The 23,890-nt window shown below is 43.3% G+C and overlaps 1 protein-coding gene across 5 annotated transcripts in view; it reads left to right on the top strand.

Moving 5' to 3' along the window:
• The window catches only part of LOC132908201 (RNA-binding protein Musashi homolog Rbp6), a 780,290-nt gene that overhangs the window by 527,289 nt on the left and 229,111 nt on the right, over positions 1 to 23,890 (top strand). Inside the window, exon 1 of one of the 5 annotated variants that reach the window (XM_060961990.1) lies at positions 15,197 to 16,174. The exons of the other annotated variants lie outside the window; for them this stretch is intronic. The gene's annotated coding sequence lies outside the window, so the exon portion shown is untranslated. Of the gene's footprint in view, positions 1 to 15,196; positions 16,175 to 23,890 lie in introns of those variants that run through there. 5 annotated transcript variants of the gene reach the window in all.

The following is a 23,890-nucleotide window of genomic DNA, read 5'->3' as shown; positions in this document are numbered from 1 at the left end:
TATATCTTTTATGTATACGAAATACTTGGAATTATCCTACTTTGTACATCGAATTATAACTTTCTGTTTTGCATAATCTTTAGTAGATACTATTCCTCCTTCGTTACCAATGTTTCTGATATAATCAGGAATTAAGGATAGATACTAAAAAAACATGCAACCTACACCAATTAGCGTCGGCCTGTAAGAAGGTTATGTATTGTATAAATCGTGAAATAACTGAAAAACACTGAGTGGAAATCTGATTAAATACAGATTTTTAGGCTGTCGTCGTTACAGCAGATCGTTCTCACCGACAAGACCACTTACTAATAAAAATTTGCGTAACACACTACGGTGTGTGCTAAAACGCGATACAAGAAAGCTCTAAGTGGCGGACTTGTTATCATGTAACTGCTAGATAGCGTTCAGCCGTTGATTAAATGGCACAAAAATTACGTTTACCGGTATTATCGCCTTGAAACGTTCACGTTTTACCGAGATTTTTATGGATTTATACCTCGCCACCGTGTTTCCCCGTCTTGTGTTTCCTTTTATCCTTTATGTTTTATTCGCGAGATACCTTCAGCGTTTCAGCTAACTTCAGCAACAATGTATTAAGGAGCTTTTTAAGATAAGTACTTCTTGAGTGCTTACAATATATTTACATGCATGTATGAAGACAAACGAGGCAAACAAGATAATACGACAAGAATGCACGTTTCGTGCATTCAGTCTACTGAAAATATTTAAACACTTATTATAGAAAATTGTATGTATCTATAGTGTATATGTAAAACCATCTTTTCAGATTCGTTTCAAATTTTCTCAATTTGATCGTAGCAATTGTATGTCATTGCAGTACTAATGAAATTTCAAAATTTCGTACAGGACATAGATGTGTTTGTCCACGATACAAGACTCGTATGTTTGCTTCTATGGATTGTTGAGAACTTTACCGCCAAAGTGGTAGACTCTAGGAAAGATCCCGAAATCTCGATGAAAGAGAAGGAAAAATCACGGATACGTAAGAAAACACTAAGACGATAGAGAAACGGAGAAGAATGGAGAGGGAGAGTCGCGAGGAGGGTAGAGGTCGCAACAAAAGCGCGATAGAACGGATTAGGCTTTATCTACCATGGGGGTGCTGCGTCTGTTCTGTAAATTGAAAATCGAAAAGCAAGGGCGAAAGCTAAAGGCGGAAGAGGAAGCAACACCGAGGGTGTATACTGCCGGTAATTCGGAGTCGTGACTCGATTGGAGAGCATCGAGGCGAATGTATTCGGGACAAACGAGTCGAGCCTCTCGTTATTTCCCTAATGACGCGAATAATACCATCTGGTGACGAATACTGGGGATTGGGACATAGAATAATGTTCTTCAGTCCTCCCCACGCCCTCTATCCTTGTCTGTGTTTGATACGGCTCGGTTATCGTGAGCTGCTTAATGTGTGAAAAGTCGTTTGACGTTTGTTCGTTTACTTTATCCAGTTTATCCGCTGAACCCCCGACATCAGCCCACTTATTCGCTAACGAGCTTATCTTCCCCTAACTCGAGCAGCCAGTCGGCAGTCGAGATTCGAGAGGCAGGTTCTCCAGGTGTTCCTCCGCCGCTTTTGACCGCTTTATGCTCGTTGGCTTGGATAATAACATAATACACCGTGCGGACATGTCCAGCATGCACAATCTGTAATTGCGAAATGCATGCTCGCCCGCGATGTATTAACGGCCTTTGATAGTTCGTCCGCTAATGTAAAGCATTTCGGATGAAATTATCTCTGCCCGTTTACCCCAGTCTTGTCCTCTTTGTCTCTCGCTTTCTCCCTGCTTTTGTCGTTTCTTTATTCCCACGAGTCGCACGAAAGAACGTGTGTTGTAGGAAATTCTGGTTAGAGAGAATAAATAAAGGAACTGGGCAGAATGGTTTTCGTAATTTCGTGAAACCAGAGGGCAAAATAATCGAAGATTATCACCCTTTAATGACCGTAAAGTTAACGTAGCAGCAATGAGAATTAACGAAAGGGTCGTTAACATCTTTCCACTTAAGCTTAGCGATCGTATTGATAGCGTGATGGATCGAGCGCGTACCGGCAGTGAAGCGATGGGGCTAAACATCATCAAATGCGGTAGAACGGTTTAATTATTTCTGTCTGTAGGGACAGAGAGCATCTATAAGGGGCTCGCTCCATGGCTAAACAACCTGTTTAGCCATGGATTGAGCAGCCAGTTGTATCGATTTAATGAACGATATTGACTAATGGTGTCGCCGGTGTGAATAGTCCGGTATCGTATAAATTAGTGGGGGCGATTCACGTTGCCAACGTGCGCATTAAGCAACGTGGCTAGCTAACACGGACTCTGGGCCTGGTTTACGCGTCCTGGGCGCTAACTCGAGTTAAACGAGATGAATGTCGGTTCGCTAATAGTTGTTACGAATTGCCACTGGAGCTTGCTTAGCCCGCTTACAGAGAGATTTAGTCGAGCAACTAAGATGAGCCTGCCGCCGCCGCCGCTAACGTTCCTCCTCCTTCTCCTCGTCGTTTCTTGTTGCTACCCTTTTCTCCTCTTCCTTCCTCCGTCTAGTTTCTCTTTCTATGTTTCTACCTCTGTCTAACGATGCTGTTTCACCGAGATTAGAAGGCTCGACGACCCAACAACGAGCGTCTTCCAGGATCAAAGCTCCACCGCAGACAAACTTTCACGTGGCTTTAGCAGAGGGTCGTCCGTTTAAGCGTTTCGCGGACTTCTTTCTTCGGGATCTTCGCTTTATCTACGTGATCGACCAAGTGCTTTTTTCGCAGAGAGAATGGCTAGCTCCCCGTTAGCTATACGTCGAATCGATTCGCGTGATTAATTGGCGAAAAAAGCGAGGGATTCCCGTTGGATGGTTCGTTACATCCATGTCCCGCGAATCGATTAACCGTGTTGTTTGGACCAAGAGCAATTTCCGTGAAATTCCATCCCCAAGAGGCGTTGCCTGACCGGAAGTCGATTCGCCGCCTCGGCTGTTTGCTCGCTCGTTGCACCTCTGGATACCGAAATCTCTGTAGATTCGCTAAGTAGTAATATAGGATAAATTAGCTCTGTCAGAGCTCACCGAAGTCGGGCCCTGTTGTTTCCTCTCGCGTTGTTTCTCTTTCTCCATCGTTCCTCATCCAAACAGCTCGGCTCCCACGAGATATCGTACCTGTCTCGCAACGTTACTCCTGCCACCTTTCTCGAGTTCGCCGTCACGTCGGCGCTTGATGTATATGTGCACCAGTCCGAAAGCAACGTGAATAAATCCAAAATACTTCTTAATTCCGAACAAAGTCTACTTCTGCAACGTCTACTGATATGGTTTGATAGTGCGATCTATTAGGGTTCAATAATTTTGTCAATTTCTAACTTTGCCTTATCGGAACTATAATTCATTGGTATCCTGCATCGAAATTTGAAATATTCGAAATATTCCTAATTTGTACTGTGTCTGAATATTCACTGTGTGTAAATAATAGTACAATCTGAATATTTATGATAAATGGCGTTAAACATGCATATACAATTATATACAAATAATAAATTAAATTATATGTAAGTAAATATTGCATATGTAATAGCAATAAATTAACAGCAAAATATGCGATAAATCTCCCTTCATGCATGCTATTTTAACGATTTGCTACACTCTCCCTGATGATTCACCACGCACTTTACCTTCTCTACTCCTGCCATGTAATTTTCTACTCAATCTAAGCATCCTGTTCTTCCCAGGTTCAAGCACTATCAACCAATAGCTTTTCCCAATAATTTTCCATCCATAAAACTGTGCAGTTTCCCTCTGACAACCTTCGCTAAAAATTGCAATACTCTTAATATGAATGGACTTAAAATTTTCAATTTCCGCAAAACGTCAACCTAGCTTCTTATTCTCTTCCTTCTTCGGAAGACTTACAACATTAATGGCCGTAATACGTCGTAGATAAAATTCTGTACGTATCTTCTACAGTCTGGAGTACACTCTCGTGAACGCGAACAATGCGATTCGTCGTGCACGCGTAAATACGTGTTCCGAAAACCGCACGACGGACAACTACAGTTAGGATAGACGAACCTTGCCGGGTTCGAAGATGGAGTCCGGAACTCATCAAGGTAATGCAGCTGGGATTATCCTGAAACTGAGCACGTTCCCAATGCTGAGAGTCGGGAGTAGTGGCGTAGCTTCCGGGAAAGGTAGAGACTCGGTAGATTATTAGTTGATCGTTTGATCGAAATCCCGCAGCGACTGCTAGACACTTCTGACACATGCTGCTTCTGTGTCTATCTTTGTGTCGTGTGTGCGTTCTAGTGGTCGACTGTGGCCTGTTAATCGAAATAATTCGACTAATTTCTCGAAAATACATGGACAACTGGTATCGCTATGTGTTCTATTGCTAATTATATACAAAATTTAAAAAATAAGCATCAATAAAAAGCAACCATAAATATACTTCTTGAAAAAGATAGGGCTTCTTTAATTTTTCGTTAAACATTTTTATTAAAAAATTCTTCCCTTTTTTTTGCGAAAAAATTGCTCGAAATTTATGTTTACTCTAGAGGAATCGACACATTTCCAACTTCATTTTCACGTGCCATATGAAATTCGCAGTTTCCAATTCGATAGCAAATAAACTTGGGCAGCAAATACCCGAAGGAAGGGAAATAGTTCCTCTAGTCTCGGTAGTTCCTCACTGTCAAGAAAGCAGGTGCGAAGCAAAGAAATAATAGCAAACAGGAGCCCCGTTCGAACCGAGCGACAAGCTCGGACGCAATAGGTTTCCAGTCGAACACTACCGTCGGATATCAGATTAACCGGACACCAGCGAATTTATCTCCAAGTATAACGGCTACATCCAACGTCGTCTGGACGACGGGCATGGATAAATACGTGCGTTTAGCGGATTGATTGGCTACAGCACACTTTGGCGAGGCTCGCTTCAGCCCGATGCACTTTTCCCGTCGTCGCACCGAATATAGATGCGCTCTTGAGTCATGCGCGACGTACGCGGATCGTTCCTTGCCATACGTGGCAAGGTTAAATTTTGCTTTGGCGCCATGTTCAATCGGGGCAGATCTTTGGTAAACCACTGTATACGAAAGTCGTCTTTGAAACAGAGTTTCGAACTGGGAGATGTTACGTTACCTGGTTCCTCGATAACGCAACCGAGCGGCGAGTATTTTTAAAACGCGTCATTATGTTGTACCACGCTTGAACAGGGGTGATTCTTCGTGTAAAAATAAGCGGAGGATGTGGTGTGAAAATTCATCGTGTGAAATCTTGCTTTCAAAGAGGTTCCGATCGAATGGTTCTTAACCTCTTAACGCCTGGATTATAAAAGCGAAATTTTACGATAGCGCTGTAAAAATAGGGCTATATTTATACGAATATATTTGGTACGATTAGACATTTGTGTAATTTCTTGGATATGATCTATCGATGCGGGGGAGTTTGAGGATAATTATTTTGTACCTGGCATTTTAGAAAAGAAGCGAAGATATTTCTTTCTGTAAAGAATTTACAAATGAATGCAAATTCTTGACGTCATTCTTATTATCGTAATAGGATGTTGTACTAAAATAAACAGCTGCACCGTTCGCAGCTTATTCCTGCTAAGATCGTTAATGCAATCAAGAAAGCCGTGAAAGCGCCAAGAAAGATTCATTCTTACCGGAAGATAGCCGGGTCGAAAAGTTGGAAAGACGCGTTATTGAAACACTCGGTCGTAAAACTGCGAATTCGAGTGCGCCGCGCCGATGAATCGGTTGAAACAGTCGGAAGAAAGGTTCGAGAGCTTGGCAAAGATACTTCCACGGCAAACATCGACTCGTAAATCATTGCCGACTCTTATTTCTTTCCTGCTAGGTTGCCGATTTAATTAAAATGTCTATTACGTTGCTTGTTACAGGTAAGCATCGAGCACAGCGTTTGTCGCCCCGATAAACTTATCGCTCGTCGATTCGGTGAGTGATTCAACGACATTCTAAATCGAACAGCGTTTTCTCGGCTCCTTCACTTTCTAGCGACGATCGAGCCCCGTTCGAAGAGACGACAAGCTCTTAATTACGGATTCCTTGGGCGCTGATGCCGCCGAGATCGCGTAAAACTGATCAGTAGCAACGATCAGGGGTGAACGAACGGTAGAGGGGGCAGAGAGAACGCAAGAAAACCGTTGAACGGATCTACTGCTATCAGTGACAACAGTGCTGCAAATGGCGGACTACTGTTCGACCTCCGATGGAGGTTGATACGAGCTGCCAAATGTCACTGGGCCAGACATTTCTATATTTGAATTCGAGTTTCGCATGACGGCGCTTCGACGTAGAGAAACGGCAGGACCGACGTCTCTATCTATCGATCTAACTGCCGGCCAGGCCGCGTGACGTTCAGGCTAGAAATAATGTTTCGTGAGTCTCGTTGGGGTAGTTCGTCCGTTCTTCTTTCCCTCCCTCTATCCGTTGCCACCCCTTGCTTGTAACCCCACCCCTTCGAGCAAAACCCCTTTCTTACCACACGGGTGGGTCTCGTTTTCTACGGCGCTCTGCCCACCGATAACCAGGTGGGGGAAGGGGATACCGCGACGAAAATACAACGTCAGTCAAATCCTTAATCCTGGAAATAGCGGCGCTTATCTGCGCTGACGTAAGTGCTGCAGCCGGACGAGATGTTGTCTATGCTCTCTCTTCGACCGCTGTAAAGCATCGTCCCGACTATCGGTACGATTTGTGCAAGGGGATAAAGGTAGAAAAGGAGACCAGCTCAAAGATAAGATCAAAGTTCCCGAATTATACAAGATCGATGAAGAACAGATCAGTTAAGGACGTGTATTATGTTTAACGGTAATTTCCTACACACGTATAATAATTTTGCAGCCGAATAATATGCTCTATTTGAAAAAAATTTGAACAATTTAAATGTACATCGGAAGAATACCCTCATCGTAATAAGCAATAATTATCAGGTGGGAAATCGACACTCGACGGTCGAAACTCCATGGTGTCTTGGTGCAAGAGCGTTAGCGACGCAGTCCCAAATTCCACGGATTCCGAATTTCAGAAGCGGCACGAAATTCCCTGGAAGCAGCGGCAAACGCTGTAATATCCGAAACGATAAGTTGTGCACGTCGCCGGTGCGGCGCATCCGAATCCCACCGTCTACTACCAGCAGGAATATCCATTTCAAGACATTTAACCCCGGCCGACTGTCGCGGTGAGGTGAGACAGGATGTACACAGCTTCTAAGATTACTAGGCAGTTTCATTACGCTTACGAAAAGATCCCCCTACCACTGGCTGTCTCGGTCTTCTCCCCTCGGTTCCCCCGATCTCGTTCTAACCCCGGTTCCCCACGCTGTTCCCTTTGTGTCGTGTTAGAAAGGTTTTCGAGAGGCTCCGCGTCAAACCGGAGACGAGAGCACCCACGAGGAACCGAGACGAGACTTCCTCTTCCTCTCTCTTCTAAAGTTTTGTGGAAAGTAGCTCCGACCGAGGAGCAGCGAAAATAAAACTGATTCTCTAAATTAAATAGGGTGACCCTCTCGTTACTGTCAGGGGCTGCGATAGAGATTGCTTATTATATATATATGGTTATAGAAGTATATATGTATATATATATGGTTATAGAAGTGAGTTCTTTGTTGCTTTAGAGACGCAGACTCTTTTGTGGTATTTTCGTTTAGTATTCTTTTTCTTCCTTTGTTTATTTTTTTATTGGATTAACTTTACAAGGAGTTAAAATCGTTAAGTGTTTTCCGCAGGAATTGATGCATTATTGTTGTGGATTTACAGCGTGTTCGCTGAAATTGGTTGAACTGGGAAATATGGAGAAAGTTTTTATATTTCATCGTAAAAGGCAGTGTTTAGAAAGTGGTGGCTGGATTTTGGACTATAATCTTTTGTATTGAGTAACTTCTGAATCTTAAATGTTCTCCAGGCATATTTCAAAAATTCAATCTCAAATTTGCATAGTTAGCACTGAATATAGCACCAAGTAAGTTATGCCGGAAATATTCTTTCAAATTAGACTTTTATTCGAATTGCTCGCTCTTGCAAATCTTACGGGAGCTACTAATTTCTCTCGTTAATGCTCCGAGTTACGGGTAATGGTTTTACGGTTACCTTACGTAAGGTATATTTATCAATGAACCATTCTACCATGGAATATTGAACGCGGTTGAATTTTTGAACTCAATTTATACGAGACCATTCATGATCGTCCATTCAAAATATCTCGTTGTTAGAACACAGTTATCTTCGCGGAAATATTCTACTTGTGCAATTACGAATCAAATGCTCTTGCAACACACGACTTTTAACATTCGTAGTTAATCTACATTAATTATTATCGATACGAACACGTTGCACAGATAGAAATTGCTAGCACATTTTCAAATAATCCGATCTTTTAATTACGTTTCACTAATTACATTCGTGATTCGTATAGCCCCTGTTGATTAGCGCGAAACGCGTATCGACGATCGTGCGGATAAAAGACTGAGAAGCATAGTACACTTTCGAAGAAGCTGAATACGTGCTTTTTACGTAATTGACGTTCGAATTAAAGGATGGATCGATCGAAATTAATGTACCTGCACGTTCGTTGAATTTCAAAGTATCTAATGCTTTACAGGCGATGAAAGAATTTCAAGAAAAAAAGAAGGAATTAGAATGTAGTGATCGTAAAAATAATTGTACATAATTATACATAATCGACAAAGATTTTATCACGACTTTGAACATCTCGACAATCCAGTTTCCTGAACAAAATAATAATTCTTCAAAGTGTTCGCAATATCTTAAATATTTTTCAAGTCCACCTCATTTCCCCGTAATTGTTCTCATACTTGCACGTAACGACGGCGTACATTTATCGAATGAACGTTGCAAACCTTGTACGTTCCCCGAAATATCCTTTTCAACGTCGTGTACATGGAGAGGCAACACGAGTCGCTCGATAAATCGAGGAAACAAGATTACGAGTTCGCCTAGCGAGTTCATTCATAAACGTCGAGAAAATCGGCTGCCCGAGTAAATCCCGCCGCAGAAACCGGTCATAATTCCAGAAGTAATATAGAGTACCGCGTACTAATCGGGTACGCGCCATTACATCCTCAAACACATTACGGTGTAAACCAATCTAAACGAGCGACAGTCATTACGGAGTTTCAGTGGAACAGGGTACGTCGCGGACACACACCTGCGTGTACATTTCGCGCACAGTTACCGGGCTCTTCCTCCTCCTTCGCCAGTACAAACACAAATGACGCAGCGCGCGTCGTTGCCAAAGCTACGCATTATATAGCTGCTTGCCGTGCTAGCTTTCATTAATCTCTCGTTCCCGAGGCCACAAACAAACCGGAGTCGTAGATACGCGATGGAATGGAGTTTCCTGATGGTACGTAAACCGACCGAAAGAACGAAAACCGGGTCGAAATTGATGCGTACACCTTAACGAGACGAGGTTGCAATCGAAGTCGACAGATCGAGATTAAAGGCGGCAATTTATTTAAATCGCCGTAAATACAGATGGGAAATGGCTCTCTGTTGTTCATGGAACCACCGAAAAAGTCATTAAGCCGTGAGTATTCAAATCGACGCGGTTAGAAAAGAACAACGCGTTTCTCTGAGGCTTCTTTCAGCAAAGGAGGTAACCCTCTTATTAATACCATTAATCACTTCATAAAGATTCAACGGGTCGAAGAGGCGTGGATGGGGTGAGGGAAAGAGGAAAAACGAAGGCTTCATAAAAACAAGCGGAGGAAAGGTCCAAGAAATCCACTGAACCTGGCCGCTCCTCTGGGAATAGTTTTTTTAGCAGAGTAAGCGGTAAAAAGGGACCGACTGGAAGCGTATTGTTTCTCACGCAACTTTTCACAGATTTCATTTAGCTTGCGATGCAAGTACTGGTTACGTTTCCGACGAGACGCGGCTTTTTCTTCAATAAAAATTCATTTCCTTCCTTTGATTTACTTCAAGTACCGAGCCAACTCGTTCTCGGCGCTCCTTTTCTTCCGTCTCGTCTTTGCTGGACCAGCCGTCTCGGTAAAACGTTCGAAGAAACGCTCTGAGAAACGCTCGAGTCCACCTCGACCGTGGCCATCTTCCTCCGCACCATCTCCGCCGTAACCTGAAAAATCCTAGCGATCAACGACGCCTGTGACAAGTCTTACCGCGGACCGTTTACCTTTATCAGTAATGGTTTCGTCGTTTAATGAATTTCTCCGAGAAGGATCACACCGAATTACTTTATTGCCTCTCTGAACCGTCCTTCGCCGAAATTGTCGACGAAAAATTGCGCAACGGTGATACATTTCTATTATGTTCACGCGGTCTTACCACGAAATGCTAATTCCACTTATGGGCTGGCGTACCTATCATGCTTTTCGCGCCATTCTTAATATTTGTTATATTTTTCATTACATTTCCATTTAACGTGCTATTTAAAATGATAGAATTTTGATAAATCTCCTGTGATAGTCTACTATATGTAAAACATATTTCTTCGAAGTACCGGGACTCGGTAATCGCGTCGTCTCGTTTTCGTGCGCCCTATTAATTACTAGGGTACTAGTTCGCGTGATCCCAATTATTTATCCGTCTATCTCGTGCTTTCCTGTACCAGGTCTTCCTCTTTTACAATTGACTTTTTCAAAGCTTCCTAAAGGAAAAATTGGTACCTTAGAAGAACGAAGTGGAACATGGAAACGTCGAACAATGATATCTACGTAGCAAAGAAGACGCACTTCTTTTGAATCCCTGAAATACATGGAGACGGGTCTGCATCTAATATTTTAGGAAAGTTTCGAACTACTGGTTTCGCTCGAAGTTGCACGACACGGATCAGGAAAGGGGGGGGACGCTCACGTGCACGGCGCTATTCGCGCACGTAGAATCGCGGTTGCTGTTGAAAAAAGGGGGCGGGAACGGAGCTTAGAGAACGCTAAAGGGTAGTTTCTTGGCAAAAGTAAAGAGAATAGGAGGAAAGGGCGAGTCTAACGGGGTGAGTTGTATCTTGGAGGATAAGTATCGAACCTGAAAATCGCGACCAAAAACCCGACTAGCGTGGCAACGTTATGCGAAAAACGACGAACTAGGTCGACATCGAAGAGTTTCGTTGCAGTTGGCTGGTCCAATCGAGTATCTATCCTCTTTTCCTTCTATCGTGTCCTTCTTTCATCTTTTCGTATGCGGGGGATTCGAAACTCCGTCCGACTGTTTTCCTCATCGCCGACGAAAACATGCTGCCCTTGTACTGTCGTCGAGACAAATATCGAAGTGCACCGGAGGCGGCGGCGACGGCGGGACCAGCAGGGATGGGTATCGTGGAGAAAAGGGAGAGGATGGAAAGTTTTCCACTATTCTTTTCGTTTATAATTTATGTCTCTGTGAGCACACGGCTCGAGACACCGTTTTATCGATTCGGTTACGTAAACAGCCAGAACGGAGTTTTTACTCGCGCGCTTTGTGATGCACTTAGTTGTTTAAACTGGCCAGGCTTTTGTTCGATCGCAGGAATCGCGGTTGAAAGGGAATCCTTTTTGGTCGATGCTGGACGGAATGCGACGGATCGTCTGCTTGGCGACGTAACTTTACGTGGAATCAGTAGTTCGTTCGGGAACGGAAAAGCAAATTTTCTGGACGTATATCATTCCTTAGAGGCAGATGTCACTTTGTGATTAAATTACAGATTCGAAAGGATCTCGATTTTTTCATCAAAACGTATCTTCTACAATCGTCTCATTTCGGTCTTCAAATACTCAGTTTTTACTTCTAACATTTGAAATCTATAGCAGTCGTTTCAAAAACTCATTTAATTTATCGAAGTTTCCACATTAAATTTCGTTATACCTTACTTTAGACTTTAAATTAATACTTTGGGATAATCAATGTAATTAAAAATCACTCCATGGAGATACCAATTCAGATACCATCCATCATAAACATCGAGTGCCAATTAGAGAGCCTGCAGTTCGGCTTATCGTTTTACGTTGTTCGCTATAATTCCAATAGAACGTGGCTCGTGTTGCTACTACGCAAACAGTGTGTTGACATATCCGTGAAGCTTGTGCAACGCATGCTGACCGATCAGGCCTCTAGAGGAAAGGGCTGACCTATCCTGCGCCCTGATAACTCGGTTACGTTCCAATATCATGATTACACGTCATCCTTGGCAGTTGACAATCCCCAGAGTAATGACTATTGTGGAACGTCCGAAATTGTCACGGGATCGCGTTGATCGTTTAAATTCTTCAGTCAGGCGAGAGTGTACTCTCTAGTCGTGTTGGTCTGCTAATCGTCACGACCATGAAAATGTATGGGCGCACGTTCCTGCTTTAATTTTGTGACGTAACGATGTTCTTGAAAGAATTCGTGTTTTGGCATGATCGTGCCGCGCGTAAAAGTTTTCTCGTTTCCCGCACTCGGCTGCGGTAATAATTTTCCACGACCCAAAATTTCAAAATTGCTGTGGCGAAATTTTATCGCCTTTTCTTTTGTACCACGCGTGAATACCTGGAAAAACTTTCACGTGTTTGAGGTTCGGTATGTTCTCTAATTATCGGTATAGATAGGTGGGTTTCAGAAATGTTCATGAATTAAGATTCAAGTCCATTATTCGTTCTAAATTACTAAGGTCGACTCTAGTAGATTATTTAACTAACGTTGCTTCTACATTGAATTAACCAAAATTAATTATTTAACTACATTACATTTATCTTTTTACACTGCAATATTGGATTTAAACTTCAGTGTACACGTAATCGGTTAACTACATATTTATCTCTAAACATTTACATATTTAACTATGTGCTCCCAAGATTTGTTCCCATTAGTTGATTTAGTTTAACAAATTAATATTCCAAATCAAATTTATCACATAAAAGATACATTTGCTTTCTCAAAGATATTATCATTAACTGAAGCAATTAATAAGAACTCACACGGCGTAAAGACGCATGGTGGAACACTAAGACAGTCTCGAGACCTTAACCAGATCTTCCATTGTGCAGAAGGTATTCAACGTCAGTTATAGTTGCGCCATTCGCACGACAGAAGGAAGCACACGCCAGTGTGGTTTTCCCGCCAAGTTCATTCAGCATCTTGCGTTGGATGTAAGCCAAATACTGAATACACCAGCGCCTTCCGCCTCTACGTTCCTCTTACTCGCCTCGCCTCGCAACCATTATCATCCCGGAATAGCAAGTTGATGTTCCCTGTGTTGCTTACACCTTTGGCGTCGCTTGTTTATAGAACAAGCAACACCGGGCTCTAATAAGGTCGGGTCACGGCCCTATTCCGCAATATTTCGCGACAAATTGTGCGCAACGTTACAGAAAATAAATGCGACAGCCAAATCCGGCACGAGTTATTGGTCGCGTTATTCGTCTTGAGTATTTCTTCCGTAAGAGATTCTATATCCTCCGTGGGCGACGTGAGACATCGTGGTACACTTGAGAAAAAGAAGAAGAGAGAAAAAAGGTACAGATTGGCTGTCGTCGAGCGATAGTGAAAGCGAAAGGCGAAACGAGCGGGGCTCTCAAGTTTTTTAAACGATTTAATACTTGCCGCCTCTGGCCTGCTGCAACAAGTTATCAGCTCCTCGCAGACTTCCTGCAAACCGCGCTTTAATAGTTCGAAATAAATTCGCTGTAAATCGATGGTGTAGCTGATAAGAGTCGCGATTATGAGAGCAAGTTAAAAAATTAATAAAGTTAACTTCGTTTCGTTACGTCGGAACTTAGGTATGAAAATCGTGTTCTTTTTTCAGTTCTCCCTCGCGAAAATGGAAGAAAACAGCAAAGTATAACAAGAATCGTGCGACACCGACGTCCTGGAAGGAGTCTGACTTTTTTTCTTCTTCTCTCGAAACTCTGCCGCGTGCTCGGAAAAGGAGCGGGGTTCAAGGCGCGGGTGTGCGTAGCGTTCATAGTATTGGCAGCGAGCCAAGTCACGTTGCGACTCAATGAAATCTTTCTAGGTTAGGTTAGCCCCCTCTTTCCGCGTTAAGCATAGGATACGTTTACATCGACTTGTCAGACGCGCGAAGAGGCTGGCCAAAGGCCAGCCAGAGAGAGAACTCGCCGAAGTGGCTGGTTTTCGGCCCCGACGGAAGTAGTGGTGATCAATATTGGTCAGACCGGGGACTTCTTAAGCGCGAACTCGTATCACTTGGAGACTTAACTTCGTCTTTACTGTTCAGTTGCTCGCGTCAATGAGACGTTACATCGGTGGCCCAGTTATCATTTCTACTGAAAAAAATTAGCGTGTTACCATGTGTGTGTCGTGACTTGCAGCTATATTTCTATCGGTGCAACGAATCGTGAATATCGCGAAATTGGATTTTTCAAGAGTTCACCTGTGCCTCCGATTTTCTCGGCCCGATTGGAGCGGCACCGGTATATGTGTATAGAGGCGGGAACTCGGCACGATATCTCGTCATTCAGACTCGTCCAACGACTGGTTGGCCGGATTCGCGGCAAAGAAACACTTTATTCAATATCGCATGATGCGAGAAGTTTAGCTCGCGGACGCGTAACAAGTAGTCATGCACCGAAAATGCATCGTTTCGGCATCGGTGCAACACGATGCTCGCGAGCACAATCCAGCATCGTCCGCCCCCCCCCCCCTGATGTGTTCACTCTACTCGAGCGTTCTCCCCATACCCGCGTTTCTATCCCGCCGTCAAGCGAGCGTGGCGTGGCGAGGAGGAGCAGTCAGGCAGTCAGGCTCTCTGCTGGCATTAAGTATTCCCGTTGGGTCGGCGTGGCGAGGAGGAGCACGGAGTGGCGCGGAGTGGCGCGGAGTGGCGCGACGCGGCGTGGCGAGCGGCGCTGTCGGTCGATGCTGGGGTGCTCGCGCTACGAAGGAAGGAAGGTGAAACGGGTGAGAAGGAGAAACAGACCGATGCTCTCTCCCTCTTTCACGTCGCCTCTGGTTCGTCCTCTCTCCATCGGTGTTTCTATCCCCGTCACACCAGCGGACTTTCTCCGGCTAGAATCGAGAGGCGCTATCTCCCTCGAGCGACGGCAGCGCCCCGGGGGCGCCTGCGCGCCTCGGAGGGGTAGCAGTCGCCTGATAGTGGCGAAACCCGTTGGCGAGGGGAAAGGGGCCCCTCCCTGTTCTATCCCTCGCTCCTCGAGCGTGCACCCCACCATCGGGTGCCGCGCGGCTCCGCTACCTCCCCTCGCTACGGCTCCACTGCCCGGGCCTCCACGGTCGCCCCATTCCGTTCTCGGCATCACAGCGTACAGCATTGAACTCGACGCACGGCGACAAGGAGCACGACAACGACCACCTGCCTTTCTGTGCTCCACGGATTATATCTGTCTCTCTCTCTTTTTAACGTTCTTGTTGCCTGATCGTTCATTTCCGTCTTCGTGCACGCTGCCGCTCCCGCTACTGCGAGAAGAGGACACAAGAAAGAGGATAACAAGCCATATACAGGACAATAAGCGATTCGATCGGCGCTCATTCAGCCGTTCTGAAGACGTACACAAACACCGTGACCGAGAGATTTTCACGCGCAATTGACGCCAAGGATAAATAATCAAATACGTTCGACATTTGATTAGCTGCGGTGTGTGGCTCTTGCAGTGTGTCACTTCGTTTTTTGGGTCCGTTGTTTCACGCGTGTTGCAATCTCGACAGCTCGCCTGCTCCGGTTCCAGTGTCCGCGAGTAGCAACCACGACGATTAACGTGACAAGTGTGTATCGCGCGCGAATGTAAACCGTTCGACGAGACGTCGTTCGATCAAGAAGATCGTACGTATCGTTGTTCGATCGCCAGCTGTGAGTTTGATCACCGTGATCGTCGTTCACGTCGTAATCATCGTTAACAGTGGCACCTATCTCTGCGTAACCGCCTGACGACCGATCGTCAGTTGGATCCGAAACAGATTGACGCACAAGATCTGTTACGAAGCGATCGTGACGTTCACGTCCTCTGGAAGCCGTTGGATACAAGATATACACGCGTGTGCTGAAAAAGCGCGAGCGCCCGACACGAGACACCGTCGGTCTCTCGCTCGTCAGTTTTTCTTCTCGCAGAGGAAGGCCATAGCGTTGATCGCACGGCACTCGGTACTCGCGGCAGTACTGAGTGACCTGCAGCACCCGGCAGTCATCGAAAAGTGTACACGACGGCGGTCACCACGTACATCACGCCGCTCATCACCCCAGAGAAGGTACAGTGGTTGCATTCAAATCTTTGATTATATAGGAACAATCCTATCTATGTATCGGTGCAGAGGATGGAATGCAGAGAACGATCATCCCGAAGGAAATCGTGTATATCTGGTGAACGTGTAGGTGTATCGCGTGGATGTTTATACGCTCGTAATTTCTCCTACGCGGCTACCTCTATACGTACGACTATCCATATGTGTGTACATACACGAGTGGGCGCGTATGTGTGGGTATTACATTGTGTGCTGGCTGCAGGCATGTGTGTGTGGGTGGAGCTTGATCCTGGATGTCATCCGTCGGACAGAGACGGACTAACCCGGCTTGGTGGATCTCTCATCGAGCTTGCTTCTTTTCTCCTGTCCTTCTTATCTCTTGCACCGTTTATTTCTCCAGACAATGTGCAGTGACCGAAAAGTTTCGCGTAAATGACGTTCGACCGAAGCTTCGCTTCCCCAAGTTTTCGCCGGAAGTTCCGAAACCTTTCACTCGGTGCGTCGGACCTTTCATAGCCATGTCGTGCAATCTTTGATTCTTCCATCCGTCTCTCCCTCTATGTCGTTCTCTTTGTCTGCTTGTCTGTAGTTGGTATTTTCTTTTGGTCGCCAGTCGCCAGCACAACTTTAATTCCGCTGACGGGCAAGCCAATTGATAGGATTCGATGACAAGAAAAGTCCGGGTGCCTGAGTTTCTTGCATTGCAACGCGAGGATGAAAACTTCCTTCGATATTCTTCTGGTTTCATTGTGGACGTGAGCTCTTTGAGAATCATGGCTATACTGTACTTTGGTACGTCAAATTGGATGAATGAATTACTAACGGAATTAATAAGTTGAGTGATTCAACGGAGAGTGGAGAATACTATTTCCTTTTCACCGGAGAGAAATTACTCTAGTTCCTTATTACGTTCTCCTCCTCCCAAACAAACTTATTATCTTAAGTCCTTCGATTCTCCAAGCGAAACGATAACGAGATCGTTACTTCCGAAGTTCCCGCCTTGCGACCACTGCTCGATAATTATTATTTTCTCCTTTCAACGAGTCGGTCGAGCGTTACTTTCAGTGCAGTTTTCCAAGATTTCTTCGAACAACTCGCGTTCGAACGATGATATATTTCTGAGACGAGGCGTTCACGATGCACGCCTCGCGCCTCTCCTTTGTCTTTCTAGGCCACATCTATCTCGTAGTCACTCTGTATCGAGATTTTAAATACGTTAACCTACTTCCTCTGTACAGGTACTCTCTCCCGCCGTTTGATCTCGAACAAAAACGCCTCTTTATCCTCCAAGTAGTTGGACAAGTATGACAAGACTGTTTCTCGAGTCGATTTCAATTTATTCGCCGATGAAAATCGTTTCCCGATTTAAAGTACACAATTCCCTCCGTTGATGGGATTTTTAATTAATTCCTGCCGCGCGTCTGCCGCCGGAGAAAAAGTAACGTTTCCGCTGGCGTATCGAGCCGTGTCGCATACATTAAAATGATCATTAACGAGCTCGCTGATACGTCGAATGATAGGGCGGTGTAATGTGGCCAAAATTTAGGTCACGAACGATTTTTTTCATTCCGCTTTATTACACCGAGCGAATCGCGTTGTCGAGAGTATCGACTCCAATGATTGCGCGGATAATCCGCGGCTTCGAATCTTTCTGCCCTCTCTTCTCGTTCTATCTTCTCCACTCCGCATACGCGTCCATGTGCTATCAAACGAGGATCCGTTCCCATTTCTGCTCCCCAATACCTCTTTTTACCCCTTCTCACTTCCATTCGAAGTTCGATTCTATTGCGACCAAGTTAGTTCCCATTCTCACAGATACATGACTGCGTACTCTAGCACGTACACTTTCGAGCGACAGACGCCGACATATTTCTCCAGGTATCGCGAGGAACGGTGGATTTTGCTCGTATATCATGTGTAAACAAAAACCGGGACATCTAGCTGTCGACTGTGGAAGATGGAATTTATGGTTGCACGATCGTCTATCCTTAGGTGATAACGTTTGCCCTTTGCTTCCTACCTTTTTCTTATTTCTTGTCGTCTATTTTGTATATTTGCAGACATGAAAATTGGGTAGAATTAAGGAAATTAATTAAGAGATTGATGATCACGATTAAATTAACGGAGACAAATTCTTTCGTTTATCGAAATCTTCCATCCGCGTGAAGCAACATCATTTTCACATTTTCTTCCGCTCCCAAATAACCACAGAACGAGTAGTCACCGTACAAAGTGACACGTTACTATCACGTTCCGAGTATTACATCTACAAAGGATATATTCTTCCCTAACATACAATAATGTTTTTACCACGAAAGAATTAACATGATTCAACAACCGTATCTGTCGCGAGACGCTAGAATCCGTAGTTAAGTAGATCTATCACATACTAATCAGACACACAAACAACAGTTGGACAGCGTATAACTTTCTCTCCCGGTGTATCCCGAATCCCCTCAATTCCACGCTGGCAAAGGTCTCTTTCGTAGTTTCATTCCCATCTATCCATCGCGAAGTCCTCGGAGACCAAAGCGTCGTAGACAGAGTTTCCTAGCGAAACACCAGAACGTCTCGATAAAATGGTGTAAAGGCAGCTCGAGGATAGGATGAACGTATAAACGTAATAAATATTTTTCATCGGGTCGCGCGAAAAGTTTCCTCAAAGGTAGGCAGCTGGTAGAGGAGTGGCGGGCACGGGTTGTTGATTAAACGTTGCGCCGGCGAAACGTATTATTACTCAGAGAACGACGCTTCTGAACTTGCTCGCTCGAGGGGCGGCGGACTTTTTCTCGAAGCGATACAGTCCAGCGATTGTTGGTCGTTCTTTCCTCCTCGGACAGGATCCTCGAAAGCCTCGTCCTTTCCTATACACTTTGGAAAAACGCGAAAGTTTGCTGCAGTATGACGAGCGCGGTATGCTCTCCTGTTGCACGTAGAGAGACGCGCGCACACATAGACAAGTATCGTTGGATGCGGATTTCTCCGTGGAAAGAAGCTTGGTTTGCTCGTTCTGTGGCCGCTTTGCGCGAGCAAAAGGGAAGTAAGCGGATTTCGCGGTGGTCGGCCGGCTATTCGCAAACTGGAAACGCGACCCGACCGTAGAGATCGTTATTCCGTAAAGGGGGACGAATTAAAACAGCGTATCATGAACAGTCGCGACACCGAGTGTTCCTTGGCAGGAAAAGGAAGATTTGGAGAATCGGAATCTCGCGGTGCGAGTTCAAGCTACTTAGGATTCGCCGCGAGTAGATGAAGCAGAGCAGAAGTTGATCCGCTTTGCGAATAATTATTCTCAGTGACTTTGATGTCGATAATAATCGGATAAAGGAGAAAGGCTGGTGTGAGTTGACGACAACTTTCTGTTTTTCTTCGCTCCATTTTCGGTTCTTGATATTTTGATATAAATGTGGGTGGGTGGGTTTATGGGAAGTTTTGTTATATTCTCTGTGGCCAAATAGTGTGCAAAAAGTATATTCAAGGGTTAGGGTTATACAGAGAATAATTTAATTAATTCACTCGTTATTGATGAGCATATGAGTTCCGAAGATTCTTAAGGTGAAAGCATTAATTCTAAATAAACATCGAAAGAGAATCTGTGATTGGTGCGTAAAAACTCGAAGACCGCAGTAGAATTAAAATAACCATTTTCAACGTCGGTGAAAGAAAAGAACTTATTAAAGGGAGAAGTATGAAACCTCATAAAAACTGCTAGAAGATTACTCATAGACGGTCGAAGAACTTCGTTATGGAAAGTAAAACATTTCTTAAGTTCCTTACGTCTGATCATATACGTCTAAAACTACTTCTTAAAAGTTCCAATATTTTCCTCTTTTAGAAACCTGTCTCTCGTGTAATTCTCATAGAAATGATTCGAAAACTCACCCATTTTATTTTCAAATACTAAAGTAATATATATTAAGAACATCGTTTTCTTTGTTACTTTCGATGCTTTAAAAGAGTACGAAAACCAGGTACTTAACGACATTCGATTGGAACGAGACCGATGGAAGCGGATGTAGAGAAATAAAGGGGAGGTACGATCACGCGTCACCGTTTGGAGGAATTAGGTGGCCGAATTCGCGAATAACAGGGCTGTTTACATCGAAACGCTTTTAAACCCCGTCCGGCGGACCGGCCAGCCCCGTTCTGAGAATCCTTGCAGCCCGTCACACTCACTGATACCGTTGATAAACGAGCAGAGATGCAAAAGTAGGTGACTCGGACCGACCACTTTCATTCTTTACGTTCAGCTAGGCGTGTATGCACGGTTCTTCTCGCTTCGCAGCAAATATAGAGAGAAAGAGTGTCTTCAAGTTCCCTCGCCGTTTTCGGCCCACATACTATTCGATATTTGTCACGTCTTTCTTAAACACCAGATTGACATGAAATGCGAAATGTAATTCCGTGAGACACCATCGGATTTGTTGAATATGTTCGAGAGATGTCGAGCAGGTTCTCCCTAATCCTTATACTTTTATAAACCGGACTGCAGATTTTGGAAGGTTTTTTAACAAAACACTCGATATTAGGATTTTAGAATGGCAGGTGGAATATTTCTGTTTTTTGGAACAACAGAGGTGTGTTTAGCTAATAGTAACTGGATTTGACAGAATGTTAGTACGGAATATTAATGCATGTAATTTTTATAACATTTACTATGACTTGTATAAGAGGTAATCGCCTCTGATTAAAGGATGTCTAATAAAATTGGTAAAATAAGTGTTTAAACGATAAATTTTGAAAACGGCTGAAATTTATCTACGAGATCCAGATTCGGAATTGTGACGTAATCGGCGGCTTGGCCAGTAATACCAGTATAATTATCGCGTTAATCGCTTAATCAATTATAAACGTAGCCAACCGCATTCCCGATTTCATAGAAAATTATTATTCATACCAAATAATACCGCGTCACCGCACAGACACCCCTAATTTCCCGTAAATGTAGAAAGCGTCGCCATTCCCGTTGTATTATTAGCCAAACGATTATCTATTGCATTATTCACGCGGCTTGTTCCTATGCAATCGAATGATAATAATCGATTTTCCAAGGGTTTCTTCTTCATTTTCACCTATCGAATCTTTCCTCTTCTAGTTACCAAAAATAGAAGTCAGAATTAATCGAAACGCATGAACGAAAATATCGTCACGACACGCTGTTTCGATCAATGAACTATGGCAATGCGGAACGAGAACCGCCAGACACTCACTTCGCTATTAATTAACGATGGCCAACGACGATACTGCAGGGCGATAATTATAAGCAACGTTTTCCAGAAACGATTGCGACGCGATCGGTACCGGAGTTGTAGAAATTAGAATGTAGAAGGAACGCGATCTCGACACTGTTTTATCATGACACGAAGCGAGAAACATTTTCCCGATACTCAATACTCGTATTTTCCAAAGCAAGCGGCGCTCCTGTGTGCGTATCGCGAGACCAGAGTTGCCCCTGGTATCTTGCTCTCTTCCTTTTTCGCGCTGGGGTTAATCAGCCGGGCTCATCGACGCTCAATGTGCGTGCACGCAATTCCAGCGCGAGTTCGCGTGTTTCACGTACTATGCGATCTGAAGCTTCGACGTTATTAATTAACGCCACCGTTAAATCTCGCATAATAGTTGCGCGACTAGGCACAGACTATCGTTATATCGGCTAGAGTGATCCGCGTTGTTTTAGAAAATTAACTGTGCGTCTAATAAAGAAGAGACAAAGGTGGTTTAAATTGGAAACATTTTGTAGGATGTCAATAGTTTGGTAAATTAAAATAAATATAGAAAATATCAAAGTCTATCATTGATATTTAAAATTTTATATTAATATATTATTTGAGTTCGTTCTTTTTATTAATATTATACATCGCAAGTAATTATTTTGAATGAAATTTAATTAACGATATCAAGTTCTTCCGTGCTTTGCCCCGTCGTAATCTCATTTCCCTCGCAAATGGGATTGATATTTTTCTCTTTCCATTTTGCCTGTAGAATAGTGAATTAAATCGGAGGCAAACATTCATGAATTGTAATACACTTAGCCGCGGTTCAGCTTCGTTTAACGACAACTGATATTTAATGCTGAAAATTTCATGGCTCGAAGTGAGTTGCGTTTGAAGCGATCCTATTTCCGACCTCTTTCGGTAGAATAACGTCAAAGAAAAACTCACCAAACAATAAAGTTTAGATGGAAATATCACAACGGCGCAATTACATATGCTTTTGTGAAACTAGTTTTGCAACAGGTCACTTTTGTCTTTTTTACAAACATTGAGGCAAACAGACGAATGCGGAAACTACTTGCCATTTATTTTTGATATCTACATACATATGTCCAACTTTGCACGAATAAAATCTCTTTATGGAGTATTTCCAAAATTTTACCATATTTCAATGTAATTGTCATTCAAATTCATTCATGATAGTCCTCGATTTAAACGCTTGTTGTAAATAGTCCTAGCTAGTTAACGATTATCATTTCCATTGCAATATGAAATCATGAGATATGTCGTATAATCGAAAATAACCTGATTTCCATGATGTAAAATGAATTTTATCTAGTTCCTTGATAGAGATTATACATATGCTCTGAGTACATGGTCGACAGAGAATTGAGGTTTCTATCTCAGTGAACACAGACATGTCGGTCGACATGCATTGGGCTTCCGTGCTGTACACGAGTCGTTAATTAATCCCTCGTTACCGTGCGTATGCTACACCCCAAGATCTGCGTTAACAGAGGTAACCAGAGGTTTGACCGTCAAATCGCGTTTAAATACGCGTCCTTTTCGTGGCTGTTTAAGCCATGCATGCTACAAGAGCCATTGTAAACGTTCTCCGTTGTTTCAAGGCAATTTCAACAGGTTCTCATTGGTAGATCTACTCATACCGTACCCAGAAATAATCATCAAAGGTATCACTCTGTAAATGTTCCAATATGGTAGAATTTGAAGTACCAATTCGGTGATATTAGGACTGATAACTAATAACTAGTTACGTTGCGAAGTGGTAGTTCTTATGAAGTAATATCTAATCGTGTTCCTATTTTCAAATCTCATCTTGTACAATTTCGAAATGAAAAGTTACGCGTATTAGACAAGTTTTATTGAAAAAATTATGAATTATAGCATCAATAAAAAAAGAAATTGAAATTCATATCATAGAAAGAATTTTTAGTGTAAATACATTTTTCAATTTATAATTTCTGTATTGTTAATATATATTCGAAATCGCAACTAAATTTTTCTGGTGTGTTCATAATTTATGTATTATAAATTACTAACGTTTTCATTGACAAAATAGCCAATGAAATATTTGAAATATTCACAGTAATGCAAATATAATACTCGGGGAACGTCTGTTTGTTTTCAATAATTATAATAAAATATTGCATTATGATAAATATTATATTAAATCGATAATTCAAATACAGATATTTGAGAGAAGAATTAAGAACCGTCAGCTATTTGATTCCACCACGTGATAATAATGCATATTCCTTTTTAGTTCGAATTAAAACATTTCCGTCGATGGATTTTTAAACGAACACTTTTTAAACGTGCATATATGTAGAGTGCGAGCCTTTAAGATACTTTTCTGATCATAGATGCCACGCACGCGTGTGCAACGGAAACGTTTACTTTCGATATTTCTTTCTATTAAATGGCTGAATGTGATTAACGTAAAGATCAGCGACACGATGCATTGTGCGGTGATTTATAACCGCGGCAC

The sequence above is a fragment of the Bombus pascuorum genome, chromosome 6 (genome assembly GCF_905332965.1).
Source record: "Bombus pascuorum chromosome 6, iyBomPasc1.1, whole genome shotgun sequence".
Lineage (NCBI taxonomy): Eukaryota > Metazoa > Arthropoda > Insecta > Hymenoptera > Apidae > Bombus > Bombus pascuorum.
Note: the sequence above shows the minus strand (reverse complement) of the source record. Positions and strands in the feature narration are given on the sequence as shown.